The sequence below is a fragment of the Hoplias malabaricus genome, chromosome 15, assembly GCF_029633855.1.
Source record: "Hoplias malabaricus isolate fHopMal1 chromosome 15, fHopMal1.hap1, whole genome shotgun sequence".
NCBI lineage: Eukaryota > Metazoa > Chordata > Actinopteri > Characiformes > Erythrinidae > Hoplias > Hoplias malabaricus.
The window spans coordinates 37,685,928-37,701,545 of NC_089814.1; the positions used below are offsets into that span (position 1 = coordinate 37,685,928).

A 15,618-nucleotide genomic window follows, 5' to 3' on the forward strand; every position below is an offset into this window, starting at 1 on the left:
ATTTAAAAGCTATTACGAATCTATATTTGCCCTCAGCTCATGATCACATATGAGTAAGTATAACACATTAACAGGTGTTTCAGAGGTGGCGCATTAATGATGGGTTTGTCTTTTTTTGCTTAAATAACACCGAAGTTCTTTCTCTTCTGCGTCTCTTTGCTGGTAACACACCAAAACTAATTACGTGAAGCCTGATGACTGAGGTCAAAGGTCACTGGTTTACTGCAGTAAAAGCTTGCGCATCGTCTGTCTCCTGTGCAAAGGGGTGAAAGGAAGCATGCTCTAAACTGAGCTGAAAACACCACACAGCCGATCACAATTAAAGCAGAGGTGGTGTTTGAAGGATGTTTCATTTAACAGATGTTCGGCACATTTTTTATCTCACTGTGTTCTAAGCAGCAGGAGGCAAGGCAAAGGAAAGGAAACCAGGATGACCAGTTAAAGTGTGCTTTTAAAAAACTAATACACAAAAAAACAAAGAGAGAATGGGTATATGGTAATTTTCTAGGGGAAGGCAATTGTATGTTAATGTACACAACATATATTCCCAGTGATTGTGCTGAATATTTGCAGGAAAAGGAAGTTATTCCAGTTAAAGATGAGGAGCGCCCCTTTGTACTCACCTAGCACCACCCCCAACATGTCTATGGTCTGGATCTGTGTGTCAGGTCTCGTGTTTTCTTCAGAGTGGGAGGTGTTTTTGCTGCATTGGTCATTTTAAGCCTTGTTCATGGCCTTGGTTCATTTGTACTGGTGCTCACTCTCTCTCTCTCTCCGTGCCGTTAATACAAAATACTGAGGTGTGAAATATACAGTATTACACACGTCAAGCCTTAGAGCAATATATATTTAATATGAGAGTATTATTAACTGCTTAAAAACACAAAAATAGATTTATTAAGGAATACTCTTTTAGTGCTTGGTTTATGTTCTTAAACACAAGTGTAATTCAAGTCTATATTCAAGTCTCTTTCTTCTGGAAGTATGCTCTGGTTGAGCGGTGGTTTCAGGATTGCGCCCTCTGTTGGTGGATCTCAGGTGTCACCCTGATGTTATGGTCCTTGTAGTATTTTGTGTTTTTTTTTTTTGCAATATAGACTCTAGTATGTTTTCTTATTTAGCTGCCTGTTGTGTTTATTTTGTTTAAACTGATATTTGTAAAAAAAAAAAAAAAAAAAAGAAGTGCTTGACATTGAAATTTTGTAACTAAAACGAAATTAATTATATAGAAAATAGCATTACTTTATTACAATAAACCAACATCAACCTGCAGCAGATGATCGGAGATATGTCAGTTATTCAGTTAAATTGTGACTCATTTTGCAGACTGTTTTTCATTGATTTTCATGGCACAAACGGCCAATCATTATTTGAATATGCATTTAAAAAGGAAAAAAAAATATATATCCCACCTTTTAGTAGGTTGTTTGCCACTGTCCACCCCCAGCCCACCCACAGCCACACATTCAGCCACTTTCCAAACCTTCCATGCCTGCATCTGCTGTGTCGTGGGTAGTGTATAGTTTCTTAGAGCTTTATCTTGGCTGTGCAACAACTAGGAATCCCAAGGTGGCTCTTCAGATGTGGATACCGCAAAAATGGTTGGATATTACGACACTCTGCTGGAAAATTGAAGAGCTGTAGTCTTTGTAACAAATTATGCACAAACTGGAAAAAAGCCTTTAGGAAGACAGAGGTGGTCAAGTAAATCTCTACGCCAGTGAAACACTTGGGGAAATGAACAAAGGTCCTTTTATAGTAGCACAAAAAAGATGAATAATAAATGTTAACTGGTTAGTGCATTAGAGCTGATTAAAACGAAGAAAATCTTAGTGCCGTATGGATTCCTAACTACATGTAGTAAAGGCCATTAATGCTAGCTCCCCTGGGAGATGATACATGCAGAACAAAGCGGTAATGCCTGGTGTATTACCGGCCTAGAGCCAGCTAATGCATCAAAAAATTAATTTAGTGTGTAGTTAGCAAGCGGGTTGTTGTCAGATGATGTTTAACATCTCTGTGAATAGGCATTCACAACACAGCAAGGCTGTTTAATCGTCACTTTAGGGTTAAAGTTCATTGCAGTCATTAAAGTTGATGGATGATGATGACAATGAGTAACCCCACTAGAGGATGTCCCCTCTTTTCCATCTAATATTAGCTTGTCTGGGCAATGAGACACTCTTTTTTTTTTTTTTCTTAAATATTAAGATATATATCTTTTTCTGAATAAAAATACATTATATAACTTTTGGGCACCTGCTCATCTAGTATTTCTTATGAAATTAAAAATAATAGGGATTTTGTTCCCCTTTGCTATATTTACCACCTCTATCCTCCTAGGAAGGTTTTAAACTGGGTATTGGAACATATCTGTGAATATCTGATGGAATTCTGCCACAAGAATATTAGTAATGTCCGGTGCTGATGTTGAATGATTAGTTCTGAATCAAGTATGCAATCTATTTCTAAGCACCTCAGAGTTATTGAATAAAGCAAATAGTGTTTGTGACACAAAAAGAGAACATTTGTGTGCATTGAAACTACGTTATGCCATATTTTGCACTGCATCTTCTCAAACACGTCCATCTGAACTGAAGCTTGTGCTCAAGGCTCTTATCTTTATTTTATTATATATTATACTATATTTTTATAGAGCTCTCTGAATTTGAGCTTGGCTATAATAGGATGCCACCCATTGCCCGTCAGTTTGTTAAATTAGTTGGCTCCTAGAATATTCAAATCCAAGTGGTAGCTTTTGAAAAGTGGAAGTGTTTAGGAACCACAGCAACTCGTCCACAATGTGGCCTATGTCCTATGTATGCAGGGGTGGGCAATCTTATACGCAAAGAGCCGATGTGGCTCCTGGTTTTTGTCACATAATCAGTTGTTTTACTAAGACCAACTAATTAAAGGAGTGAAATCAGGTGTGCTCTGGCCTGAATGGACTAAAATCCAGCAGCCACACTGGCCCTTTGCAGATAAGCATGTCATCCCCTGTATGTATGCAATCCACCACTGCAACTGTGAGTGAGAACTAAGGCGCACAGTGTTTAAAAGTTGCCAACACGCTTCTCACTCAAATTTCAGTTCTTTTCTGGCATTAATATCAGCACAAAGACTGTGTGCTAGAAGCTTCATGGCATGGGTTCTCATGGCCAAGCAGCTGCATGCAATCATAATACCAAGCATCAGATGGAGTCATTTAAAACACAACTCTGGACCCTGGAGCAGTGAAAATGTATTCTTTGGATTTTAGAATCACGCTTCTCTGACTGTGCCCCAGTGCACAAAGCAAGGTCCATAAAGACATGGTTGGTTGAGTTTGGAGTGGGAGAACTTGACTGACCCACACAGACTTTTGACCTCTACCCCATCGAAAACATATGGGATAAACTAGAACTGCGATTGCAAGCCAGGCCCTCTGCCTTTCTAAAATTTCCAACACACACACTCAAATTTGTAAACCTTCCCAACAAAACCAAAATTTGGGAAAACTTTCCCAAAGGAGGAGACCAACTCTGTATTAATGCCTGTGGATTTACAATGGGATGTCATTAAAGCTCCTGTAGGTGTAAGATGCAGGGGGCCCAGGACGTTAGCATGAGGAAGAGAAATGCATTCTGTGTCAACCCACTATCACAGCCCTTAAATGCTGTGTTTTGTCTGCACATTAAAAATGAGCAGAATGCATCATGTTTGTACGTGAAACTCTCACAATAGTTCAGTACATCAAGCCCTCAATCTGCACACACTCACGCAAACATAATGCCATTTTAAAATGACACATCATTGATAAGGCAATAAAAGCTGCATCACGTTATTGGCAAGCTGTCAATTAGCAACTAGCAGAATCCTCTGCTACGACACAGCGAAGGTAATTATGCCTGTTTTGCATTATCGCCATGCAAAGCCTCCATTAAACTTGTTAGACTGATTTACAGACTGGAAACCATCTCCGTCTTATCTCCGGGGAGCAGAAAGGCTCTGAATGCTTCTTCCTATGTATGCATCCCGCCACCGCAACTGTAAAAACTACTGACGACACATCAGTCTGTAGCTCCTGTACATGCCAGGACGAGAATGCAATGTGTCAGGTTTTTCTCTGAGACTGTGCCTGCTCCCTCAGTAAAACTGCTGCCGTAGAGGATGTGTCAAAAAAAAAAAAAAAGAAGTTCAACACTTCAACAGCTGACTTTCTCCAAAATACACTGGACAAGTTTACAAAGTTTCAACCTGGATACTAACTACACGTCTGTTATGCTTTGGTTATACTGTGAGATAATAGACACCACACTTAAAATTGGCTCATCTAAGATATTTATTAAAGGCAGTGGTTGTGTAAAGCACCATGATTGTGTTAAATATGTATTTGTATGACATTCTCCTCAAAGAGTCAGCCACATAGATGCCCAAAAGCGCTGAAGCAGTTAATGCTGACTATAAGAGGAAGGTGTCAGTGCCAAATTGGCTCTTCTGGGGGATAGAGCCAGACTGGCTGCACCATTGACGTTTGGGTGCCCATGATACAGTTGTTGGTTCTGTGCTTGCCTTTCTTGGACCACCTTTAGAAGGTCCTAACCACTTTTATACCTGCAAAACCAGACAAGTCCTGCTGATGTGGAAATGCTCAAAGCGTCAGTGTTCAACCCTCGCCCCATGGTTAGATCCGCTGGTTTGGGGCTGGATCTATTTCCATGAAAGGCAGGAACATTAGGGGCAGCACTGCCCTCATCTCTCAATCCATGACTGAGGTGCCCTTGAACAAGGTACCTAACTCCCAACTGCTCCCTGGGCGTTGCCGGTGGCTGTCTGCCGCTCTGGGTGCCTCTAGTGCAGTTGTATTTGTGACTCGACATTCATTGTTGGCATTTTTGAAATGCTTGTCTTGGAAGACATACAGAAGAGTGACCATTCGCACTGACCAAGTCTTACACTCTGCTGGCGGTTAAGATGTTGGAGCTCTCAGGTCTACATTTCGCTGATGCAAATGCTTTGGGGAAAAAAGTGCTTACGTTACTACTTCTTTATGAGTGGATTCATTTGGACATGTTAAAGACCTGTGCATGGTGAAGAATGCTCGAGCTTTAAGAGGCTGGGAGTTATAGCACTGCCTGCGTTGTGCATTTTTTAAACGCCTGCTGTCTTTCCCCCTGAATCATTTGACTCCCAGCAAGGCAAAAAAAAAAAAGTACAAAAGAAGCATGCGAAGCATTCGGCGAGGGTGGCCCTTGGTAATACACGGCCTCTGAGCCACCTTCCCTCCTCAATTACAATCCCTTCTCTAGTACTAATGCACCAATAACACACCGCTCCCTTCTGGAGGCTGCCTGTCCCCTTCCAAATGTGCCTCTAATTACTGCCACTAATTGAGCTGTTAATTCATCCTTTGTCTTGATTAGATGTTTCTCAGCTGCACTCGGTGCCTGCTCTCTTCAGATCCAAGGACAGTTGGCAGGAGGCGAAGATTCTTTCCATCTTGAGTCTTTCTGATCAAGGCCTTCCTCCACAACACACTGCTCACAGTCACACCCCTGTGGTAGAGTTTTACATTTCACACTAACACCTTAGTTACGCCTGTTCCTAACTACGTTTAATTTAATTCTTTAGTAAACAACAAGAAATCTTAAAAATATATTTTGCTAAATTTGTGGTCTCAAAACTAAGGGCGTGTTCACACCTGTAGAATGTTTGCTCTGGTGTGAATCAGTTGAGAAGTTCCTAATCTTGGAGTGTTTTCCCGTTGTTTGGTTGTTTTTCACACAGGGAATAATCCGAACACGCCAAAACGCGTCACTATAAAACACGCAGCGTAGTTTGTTTGGGATAGGACCGAGACCACCTCCTCTCAAGGGTCTTGTTTTGGTCCACATCCGATTGCAATTACTACTTTTACTCCCTTCTAAATAAACCTCAACACGGCTGATAAACAAGCTCTATTTAACCAGACTATTTCAGGTGTAAAATATCACACCTTAAAATAATGCATCTGTTGGATACAGAGTTAATTTTACATGTTCAGTTCTGACTCTTGTCGATGTAATCGAGGTAGTAGTCAAAATGTATTTCTTTCAATCTCCAACAGGTGTTCACTTGTCCCACCCTGTCTTTGCTGAAGTGTAATAGACTACAGGATCCACAAACTAAAATATCTCAAGTATATCAAGTGTGTACAAGTCAGAATTCAGTGCTACAGAAATGAAAAAGCAGCCGTCTTACTCAATAAAATTCCACAACACTGATCTATGAAATGCAAGCTGTTGCCTCAGACGTCCCTAGCTTTATAGGTGCCATGGTAACGACTTTGATGTACATCTAACTGTTGCAGTTGACCACAGCATAAATGGTTGATTTTGTTTGTTTTTAAACACATATTTACGGAGTACTCTAAAATAAACGTGAACATTTCTGCGTCTGTGCTTCACCGTGTGTTCACAGGGAAACAAATCCCCTTCGGCGTGTATTTACCTGACTTCACTGAGGAGAATCTAAGCTGGGGTGGCTTTTGCATTTCATTGTAGAACTTGTTGTTTTTGGGATTATGCTGAAATACAAATGTATATTAGTTTCTAAGAGTGCAGAGGGGCAGTTCTAATAATGACAGCGAACAGGAACAACTGCAGAAGTAGTATCATGTCAGACTTTAGTAAAAATAGAGTGTCGTTTACAGAATATTGTGTTTGTAGGGGGCAGGTGGTGCAGCAGGTAGTGTCGGTGTCACACAGCTCCAGGGACCTGGAGGTTGTGGGTTCGATTCCCGCTCCGGGTGACTGTCTGTGAGGAGTGTGGTGTGTTCTCCCTGTGTCTGTGTGGGTTTCCTCCGGGTGACTGTCTGTGAGGAGTGTGGTGTGTTCTCCCTGTGTCCGCATGGGTTTCCTCCGGGTGACTGTCTGTGAGGAGTTGGTGCGTTCTCCTTGTGTCCGCGTGGGTTTCCTCCGGGTGCTCTGGTTTCCTCCCACAGTCCAAAAACACACGTTGGTAGGTGGATTGGCGTCTCAAAAGTGTCCGTAGGTGTGAGTGTGTGTGTGTGTGTGTTGCCCTGTGAAGGAATGGCGCCCCCTCCAGGGTGTATTCCTGCCTTGCGCCCAATGATTCCAGGTAGGCTCTGGACCCACCGTGACCCTGAACTGGATAAGGGTTACAGATGATGAATGAATGAATGAATGAATGTGTTTGTAGGTGAATGATAACGTAGCTTTGGCTATAAATATTTATAAATATTACACGTTTACGCTGTTTTATGCGTTATGAATTGTTAACAAGGCACTGTAAGTAGTGTTCACACTATTGTAACGTCAGTAGAGGAGACACGTATTAACTCGTGAGAACTAATGGAAGTGTTTATAATTAATGTAACATTTGAATAATCATTAATAATAGATATGTTAATTGTGGTTCATTAATGATGAAGTAGGTAGTTTTAATTACAGGCAGAGACATACCGTGAGGTAAGAGAGCCATAACGTTGGATCTGAAAAGTCAGCCTGTTTGTTACTGTTGCTGTAACTGTATTTTAAACTGTGTAATTTCACAAAATTATAACTTCAGGGTTGCTGCGGTTCATTTACACGCTCGTGTTAATATCAGTGCGTACCAGGGTCATCAGAAATGATTTTGGGTTCAGCTGGAATCAGTAATGAGCAGATCTGCATGGAGGAGCAGCACCGGTTCAGTGGTTTTCATAATTCATGCACACTTTGCATACAAAATTGATATTCTGTGTTCTGGACTGATCTGTTGTGCCATTTGAATAATTTCTGTTTTTCATGCTAATGTTAGACAGAGAGACATGGTTAAAGCTGATTGTACTTCATTATAAATGATGTAAGTACATAAGAAGCGTTGCTTAATTGATTTAAGTGCTGATCTAATATCAGTGCACGCTGCAGTCATAAATAATTACCAAGTGAAGATCATATTACACGGTCCAGTTTCAGGATTTTAGAAATCTTTCTTATTCCTTGTGGAATATATCGAGCTGATCTACTTTAATGATCAAGATGCTGAGGACAGAACAGTTTCTTTTATTAACATACGGTTCTGTCAGGACCAAACACTATTCTCTCTTGTCTTTTTTTTTTTTCATATTTTGTCTTAACCCATAAGAGCCCAGACTCCATGAAACCAAATTATGAGAAAAATAAAAAAGACCTAAGAAACAGCGTTTCTTTCTACAACCATTTGGCGGAAACAGGAGCACCCGGAGGAAACCCCCGCAGACACTGTTAGAACACACCACACTCGTCACAGACAGTCACCCGCAGTGGTGTGTTCTCTCTGTGTCTGCGTGGGTTTCCTCCAGGTGACTGTCTGTGAGGAGTGTGGTGTGTTCTCCCTGTGTCCGCGTGGGTTTCCTCCGGGTGACTGTCTGTGAGGAGTGTGGTGTGTTCTCTCTGTGTCTGCATGGGTTTCCTCCGGGTGACTGTCTGTGAGGAGTGTGGTGTGTTCTCTCTGTGTCCGCGTGGGTTTCCTCCGGGTGACTGTCTGTGAGGAGTGTGGTGTGTTCTCTCTGTGTCTGCGTGGGTTTCCTCCGGGTGACTGTCTGTGAGGAGTGTGGTGTGTTCTCCCTGTGTCTGCGTGGGTTTCCTCCGGGTGACTGTCTGTGAGGAGTGTGGTGTGTTCTCTCTGTGTGTGCGTGGGTTTCCTCCGGGCGACTGTCTGTGAGGAGTGTGGTGTGTTTTCTTTGTGTCTGTGTGGGTTTCCTCCGGGCGACTGTCTGTGAGGAGTGTGGTGTGTTTTCTTTGTGTCTGTGTGGGTTTCCTCCGGGTGACTGTCTGTGAGGAGTGTGGTGTGTTCAGCAAGTGGTGTTGCTGAAATTTAAGAAAAAACATCCTTAAAACTTGAATATTGAGGCAAGAAGAAGACAAATCTCATCCCAACAGCAAATTACAACTCATTTATCTTCAGGTACCGAACGCACTCCTGAAGACGATACATTCCAATGTTTGAACACGTGTCCTAAGGCCAATAAGAAATGAGCTGCTGTCAGACTCACACCCACATCTCTTGCATTATAATGTCTGGTTGACTGTAGGACGCACTACCAGTACGCGATAATTCAAACAGCTTCAGGTTTCATTAATGTGTCTCAGTGTAGATTAAAGTCTCCAAGTCTAACTTCATGACAGTTTGAGCACAAACACACTGTCGTCTTAATTATGACGACAAGTACACACAGTTCGCCTGATGTTCAATGCCTTTTGCTGCAATTTCTAGTGCAAATTCAACACACTCTGCCCCTGTGTGTTACGTTCAAACACTGGTACACAGACCTAATCCCACAGTTCATGACCCCTCTGCACAGAAACATGGGAAAAAAGGGGATTTAGATATGACACATGTAGCTTATTATATGTTCAGCATCTTTACTAAAGATGGAGCTGCTTCTTTTGACCAGTTTTACATTGGATTTTGTGAATTTTGCATGTTGTGATCCTCTATACCAGAATTTTCAGCTCAATTAATTATTTAATTATGTGAACAGTTTTATGTGATTCTGTAATTTGTTTTTATCCTTGTTTCTGTTGGTGTATCGCAGTCTAAACAAAACAATACAGCGTTTAAAGCAGCAATTTCAACAAACGTTAACGATCTATGTGTGACGTCTTTAAACCGGCCGAGTGGTGAGATCCCAGTGGGGTGGTCGGTGACTCCAGGGGGTAGTAACACTCAACTCAATGGCAGTGATGAATGAATATCTGTGTAGACCTAATAGACTCGACCTTAGCAGAGGTCAGTAGTGTTTGGCGCGCCATCTAGTGGACTCAGTTGAATGCAAGATATTGCAAGAAAAAGGTGAAATTAATGTGGCTTTAGGATGAAACAGCCTAACAGGCTGTACTTTGCCCACCACTGCTCTATGCAGTCTTGACTTGTTTGGACTTTTCAGTTTGTTCAGAACCAAAATAGCATGTGTGAAAGGTGCCTGGGACCACAGTCCGGACCAAAAGACCAAAAGGGTCCGGGTCGTGTGCAGTGTGCAGACACATTTTTGGACGTTTCTGACCGGTCACTGGACGTTGAGGCAGAATAAAGGACAGAGATGAATTTGACCATTCGATTTCTCACTGTGTTCACATTGAAAACATGTAAAAACTTTAATTTAACCGTACATTTTGAGTGAATTTTCTGAGCGGTTCTGCATTTTTAACGTTCAGAGATGTTCACATTAGCAAACAAAATATAACCCCTCTGTTCATATGTAAAAAAAAAAAAAAAAAAAGGCCCTAAGGGCCAACTCCAAATCGCAAAATTATTCTGGCCCTGGTCTGGCCCAAATCCCACATGTTGTGATGGCACTTGAGTTGCTGCTCATGCTTTTTGCACAAGGGCCACACAAACACTAAATCAGAGCGACATGTCACCAGAAGATACTGTTTGGATCGGGTTTGGATCACATTCTTTGAGTCTCATCCATGTCTTTGCCAGAACTGGGCCGGATCTGTTTAGTGACGTAGGATGAATGAACATTTTAAGATGTGGGTCACTTTGGTTCACAAGAATTTTAGAAACCTGACCGTGGGCCAGACGCATCTTAGTGATGTGTCATTGACTCGTACCATTTCACCATTAAAAAATGTAGAATTTCTGCAAAGTCGACACTGCTGATAACATCTTTCGTGTTAATTAATCTAAATTACCTCTGAAGGCCACTGCTGCAGACCCCTGGCAGAAATATTTTTTCAGAAATTATTTGTCAAAAACCTAATAGGCCTCTCCAAGTGGATCCGTTTAATATCATGTATCTGGAACGCAGAGCAAAGATTAATAGATTAAAGTGAAAAAAGGCTGAGATCGACAATTTGCTTACAAGCTATATATGTATGCAAAAGGAAAAATGAGCCCCAGAAAACAGCTGTCAAAAAACATGACTCCAGTGGCGGAGAATCAATTAAAGGAATGGCGTGCTGTTTCAATGCGGCAAATATTTTCCAGTTCAAAGACAGCTCAGTCTGTACGTCCTAATTTGCAGTCCATTGGCCAGAGCTCAGATTTATACCCATGCATTTATACATTTAACTGCTGGGGTGGGTTTTATAATGTGCATTAAAGCATTAGCTTAAATACACGATTAGCCTTTATTTGCGTAATCATGCACGATTAATTTACTGCATATTAAACAACCCACAAAAATCTGAGCAAACCATTACGTTTAATTAACCTTTTAAACTCAGCTGTCACTGGAAATGTGAAACTGGTAAAGGGCCGAGACCACACTGAAGTAGTAAAATAGTCCTCAAACAATATTTAATAGATTTAAAAATGAAGCAAAAAAAAGTGAGTGACTGGGTGAGTGTGTGAAACTGTCCACAGGGGTGAGTGTGTGAGTGACTGGGTGACTGAGTGAGTGTGTGAAACAGTCCACAGGGGTGAGTTTCTGAGTGACTGGGTGAGTGTGAGAAACTGTCCACAGGTGTGAGTGACTGGGTGAGTGTGTGAAACTGTCCACAGGTGAGAGTGTGTGAGTGACTGGGTGAGTGTGTGAAACAGTCCACAGGGGTGAGTGTGTGAGTGACTGGGTGACTGAGTGAGTGTGTGAAACAGTCCACAGGGGTGAGTGTGTGAGTGACTGGGTGACTGAGTGAGTGTGTGAAACTGTCCACAGGGGTGAGTGTGTGAAACAGTACACAGGGGTGAGTGTGTGTGTGAAACTGTCCACAGGGGTGAGTGTGTGAAACTGTCCACATGTGTGAGTGTGTGTGACTGGGTGAGTGTGTGAAACAGTCCACAGGTGTGTGTGTGTGAGTGACTGGGTGAGTGTGTGAAACTGTCCACAGGGATGAGTTTGTGAGTGACTGGGTGAGTGTGTGAAACTGTCCACAGGTGTGAGTGTGTGAGTGACTGGGTGAGTGTGTGAAACAGTCTACAGGGGTGAGTTTCTGAGTGACTGGGTGAGTGTGAGAAACTGTCCACAGGTGTGAGTGACTGGGTGAGTGTGAGAAACTGTCCACAGGTGTGAGTGTGTGAGTGACTGGGTGAGTGTGTGAAACTGTCCACAGGGGTGAGTGTGTGAGTGACTGGGAGGCTGTGTGAAACATTCCCCTGGGGTGAGTGTGTGAAACAGTCCACAGGGCTGAGTGTGTGTGTGACTGAGTGAGTGTGTGAAACAGTCCACAGGTGTGAGTGTGTGAGTGACTGGGTGAGTGTGTGAAACTGTCCACAGATGTGAGTGTGTGAGTGACTGGGTGAGTGTGAGAAACTGTCCACAGATGTGAGTTTGTGAGTAACTGGGTGAGTGTGTGAAACAGTCCACAGGGGTGAGTGTGTGTGAGTGACTGGGTGAGTGTGTGAAACTGTCCACAGGGGTGAGTTTGTGAGTAACTGGGTGAGTGTGTGAAACAGTCCACAGGTGTGTGTGTGTGTGTGTGACTGGGTGAGTGTGTGAGTGACTGGGAGACTGTGTGAAACATTCCACAGGGGTGAGTGTGTGAAACTGTCCACAGGGTTGAGTGTGTAAGTGTGTCTGGGTGAGTATGTGAAACAGTCCACAAGGGTGAGTGTGTGAGTGACTGGGTGAGTGTGTGAAACTGTCCACAGGTGTGTGAGTGACTGGTTGAGTGTGTGAGTGACTGGGTGAGTTTGTGAGTGACTGGGTGAGTGTGTGAAACAGCCCACAGGGGTGAGTGTGTGAATAACTGGGTGAGTGTGTGAAACAGTACACAGGGGTGAGTGAGTGAAACTGTCCACGTGTGTGTGTGTGTGTGTGACTGGGTGAGTGTGTGAAACAGTCCAGAGGTGTGTGTGTGTGTGTGTGAGTGACTGGGTGAGTGTGTGAAACTGTCCATAGGGATGAGTTTGTGAGTGACTGGGTGAGTGTGTGAAACTGTCCACAGGGGTGAGTTTGTGAGTGACTGGGTGAGTGTGAGAGTGACTGGGAGGCTGTGTGAAACATTCCACAGGGGTGAGTGTGTGAAACTGTCCACAGGGTTGAGTGTGTAAGTGTGTCTGGGTGAGTATGTGAAACAGTCCACAGGGGTGAGTGTGTGAGTGACTGGGTGACTGAGTGAGTGTGTGAAACTGTCCACAGGGGTGAGTGTGTGAAACAGTACACAGGGGTGAGTGTGTGTGTGAAACTGTCCACAGGGGTGAGTGTGTGAAACTGTCCACATGTGTGAGTGTGTGTGACTGGGTGAGTGTGTGAAACAGTCCACAGGTGTGTGTGTGTGAGTGACTGGGTGAGTGTGTGAAACTGTCCACAGGGATGAGTTTGTGAGTGACTGGGTGAGTGTGTGAAACTGTCCACAGGGGTGAGTGTGTGAGTGACTGGGTGAGTGTGTGAAACTGTCCACAGGTGTGTGTGTGTGTGTGTGTGTGTGTGTGACTGGGTGAGTGTGTGAGTGACTGGGAGACTGTGTGAAACATTCCACAGGGGTGAGTGTGTGAAACTGTCCACAGGGTTGAGTGTGTAAGTGTGTCTGGGTGAGTATGTGAAACAGTCCACAAGGGTGAGTGTGTGAGTGACTGGGTGAGTGTGTGAAACTGTCCACAGGTGTGTGAGTGACTGGTTGAGTGTGTGAGTGACTGGGTGAGTTTGTGAGTGACTGGGTGAGTGTGTGAAACAGTCCACAGGTGTGTGTGTGTGTGTGAGTGACTGGGTGAGTGTGTGAGTAACTGGGTGAGTGTGTGAAACAGTACACAGGGGTGAGTGAGTGAAACTGTCCACGTGTGTGTGTGTGTGTGTGTGACTGGGTGAGTGTGTGAAACAGTCCACAGGTGTGTGTGTGTGTGTGTGTGAGTGACTGGGTGAGTGTGTGAAACTGTCCACAGGGATGAGTTTGTGAGTGACTGGGTGAGTGTGTGAAACTGTCCACAGGGGTGAGCTTGTGAGTGACTGGGTGAGTGTGAGAGTGACTGGGAGGCTGTGTGAAACATTCCACAGGGGTGAGTGTGTGAAACAGTCCACAGGTGTGTGTGTGTGTGTGACTGGGTGAGTGTGTGAAACATTCCACAGGGGTGAGTGTGTGAAACTGTCCACAGGGGTGAGTGTGTGAAACTGTCCACATGTGTGAGTGTGTGTGACTGGGTGAGTGTGTGAAACAGTCCACAGGTGTGTGTGTGTGTGAGTGACTGGGTGAGTGTGTGAAACTGTCCACAGGGATGAGTTTGTGAGTGACTGGGTGAGTGTGTGAAACTGTCCACAGGGGTGAGTGTGTGAGTGACTAGGAGGCTGTGTGAAACATTTCACTGGGGTGAGTGTGTGAAACAGTCCACTGGGGTGAGTGTGAGAGTGTCTGGGTGAGTGTGTGAAACATTCCGCAGGGTTGAGTGTGTGAGTGACTGGGTGAATGTGAGAAACTGTCCACAGGGGTGAGTTTGTGAGTGACTGGGTGAGTGTGTGAAACTGTCCACAGGGGTGAGTGTGTGAGTGACTGGGAGGCTGTGTGAAACATTCCACTGGGGTGAGTGTGTGAAACAGTCCACAGGTGTGAGTGTGTGAGTGACTGGGTGAGTGTGTGAAACTGTCCACAGGGGTGAGTGTGTGAGTGACTGGGTGTGTGTGTGAAACAGTACACAGGGGTGAGTGAGTGAAACTGTCCACGTGTGTGTGTTTGTGTGTGTGTGTGTGACTGGGTGAGTGTGTGAAACAGTCCACGGGTGTGTGTGTGTGTGTGTGACTGGGTGAGTGTGTGAAACAGTCCACAGGTGTGTGTGTGTGTGTGTGAGTGACTGGGTGAGTGTGTGAAACTGTCCACAGGGGAGAGTTTGTGAGTGACTGGGTGAGTGTGTGAAACAGTCCACAGGGGTGAGTGTGTGAGTGACTGGGTGTGTGTGAGAAACTGTCCACAGATGTGAGTGAGTGACTGGGTGAGTGTGTGAAACTGTCCACATGTGTGAGTGTGTGACTGGGTGAGTGTGTGACTGGGTGAGTGTGTGAAACTGTCCACAGGGGTGAGTGTGTGAGTGACTGGGTGAGTGTGTGAAACTGTCCACAGGGGAGAGTTTGTGAGTGACTGGGTGAGTGGGTGAAACAGTCCACAGGGGTGAGTGTGTGAGTGACTGGGTGTGTGTGAGAAACTGTCCACAGATGTGAGTGAGTGACTGGGTGAGTGTGTGAAACTGTCCACATGTGTGAGTGTGTGACTGGGTGAGTGTGTGACTGGGTGAGTGTGTGAAACTGTCCACAGGGGTGAGTGTGTGAGTGACTGGGTGAGTGTGTGAAACTGTCCACAGGGGTGAGTTTGTGAGTAACTGGGTGAGTGTGTGAAACATTCCACAGGGGTGAGTGTGTGAAACTGTCCACAGGGGTGAGTTTGTGAGTAACTGGGTGAGTGTGTGAAACATTCCACAGGGGTGAGTGTGTGAAACTGTCCACAGGGTTGAGTGTGTAAGTGTGTCTGGGTGAGTATGTGAAACAGTCCACAAGGGTGAGTGTGTGAGTGACTGGGTGAGTGTGTGAAACATTCCACAGGGGTGTGTGTGTGAGTGACTGGGTGACTGAGTGAGTGTGTGAAACTGTCCACAGGGGTGAGTTTGTGAGTGACTGGGTGAGTGTGTGAAACTGTCCACAGGGGTGAGTGTGTGAGTGACTGGGTGAGTGTGTGAAACTGTCCACAGGTGATTGTGTGTGACTGGGTGAGTGTGTGAGTGACCGGTGGATGTGAAAATGTCCACAGGGGT

General features: G+C 44.3%; 1 long non-coding RNA gene across 1 annotated transcript in view; it reads left to right on the top strand.

Annotated features, from left to right (window-relative positions):
• The window catches only part of LOC136668763 (uncharacterized), a 242,456-nt gene that overhangs the window by 96,156 nt on the left and 130,682 nt on the right, over positions 1–15,618 (top strand). The window lies entirely within an intron of this gene.